Here is a 1,409-nt window from a genome sequence, read left to right as displayed (position 1 = left end):
CGAGAGTAACTTACAGAAACTTGTTGGAAACATACTGCTAGTGCGTTCCGTTTTCTCTTTTTGCAGTAATGAAAAAGTGCATAAAGTTAAAACGGAACGCTATCTACAGTACACTTCTGTGACGTCATACCACTAGTACTGGCAGTACATTTCGGAACGCAGCCACAGTCGACACAAGAGTCATTCTGTCTTTGTTTCTCACTGAATACTGAACGAAGACAGAATGACTTTTGTGTCGACTGTGTCTCCTAAAAGGAAAGCAGCCATGGTGTGAGTGAAACACTGATATGCTCTTTCTCACACTAATGGACATTGTGTTACACAGTGTCGCCTGTGTACGTAGGCTGCTTTCCTTTTAGGAGACACAGTCGACACAAGTCAACACAAGAGTCATTCTGTCTTTGTTTCTCACTGAATACTGAATGAAGACAGAATGACTTTTGTGTCGATTGTGTCTCCTAAAAGGAAAGCAGCCTTCGTTCAGTATTCAGTGAGAGACAAAGACAGAATGACTCTTGTGTCAACTGTGTCTCCTAAAAGGAAAGCAGCCGTAGCTGGAAAGCTTCCTATTTTAAGTATAACTTTTGACTTTGATAATGTGTCTTAAAAGCCAAGAATGGCTGCAGGCACGTAAAATACCCAATTAAAAAAAAAAAAAGAAAAAAGTATAACTTTAATCTGTAATTATAACTTTTGTTTTATAGAATATGACGCTTTTTCTCGGGTGGATTCTTTTAGTTTAAACTAAAATGAATTAAATAAACACAAATTCGTCGAACTCTTTGCAGACCGAATAGTAAATTTTTATCTTTCTGAATAATATTTAATATCTCTTTTATCTATTCTGAATAATTCTTAATATCTCTGAATTATTAAACTAAGTTTTATAGTTTATTTTTATTTTTTATATTCAGACGTGGCTAGGCACCATGCCTTTCGTACATGGAACCTTATGGGAAGAAGAGTCTGCCAAACTAAATAATGAATGGAACGAAATAAATGCCGATGAGTCCACGATGATACCCTTTACGTTTCCATTGCCAAGATACGTTCTATAAATATTACAATTTATAATAATATCCTTTATAAAGTGTCAAAACTTATAACACTATATTCAGAATATATATTATATAATACATAATATTGTGTTATAATTTATGTAGCAGTTTATTTCAAAAGATGTACACTGAATTTACATATGTGTTGGTGTGTATATTACCAATCTCTAACTTTACTTTGAGAAGCAAATGTTAAAATCCATGTTTTATGTTCTTTCTTTGCTTGCTTTACTTGTTTATGTCTAGGATGTGTTTTACACATTACAAACCACCTATCTTCTTTGCACATAAAATAACAATCTTTGCAACGAAGCTGTAAGCGACCCTTAGCTTTCAAACCACGTATTAAAT

At 33.8% G+C, this 1,409-nt stretch overlaps 1 long non-coding RNA gene across 1 annotated transcript; it reads left to right on the top strand.

The window, feature by feature from the left end:
• The first annotated feature begins 474 nt into the window (after positions 1–474).
• Positions 475–1,193, top strand: LOC109862318. The gene is made up of 3 exons (XR_002251116.1): positions 475–575; positions 705–796; positions 915–1,193. It is a non-coding gene; the product is annotated as an uncharacterized LOC109862318 (long non-coding RNA).
• Positions 1,194–1,409: the final 216 nt, after the last annotated feature.

Source organism: Pseudomyrmex gracilis, unplaced genomic scaffold, assembly GCF_002006095.1.
Source record: "Pseudomyrmex gracilis isolate BER0280 unplaced genomic scaffold, ASM200609v1 scaffold_1630, whole genome shotgun sequence".
Lineage (NCBI taxonomy): Eukaryota > Metazoa > Arthropoda > Insecta > Hymenoptera > Formicidae > Pseudomyrmex > Pseudomyrmex gracilis.
The sequence above is the reverse complement of the archived record's forward strand: the minus strand, read 5'-3'. Positions and strand labels throughout refer to the sequence as shown.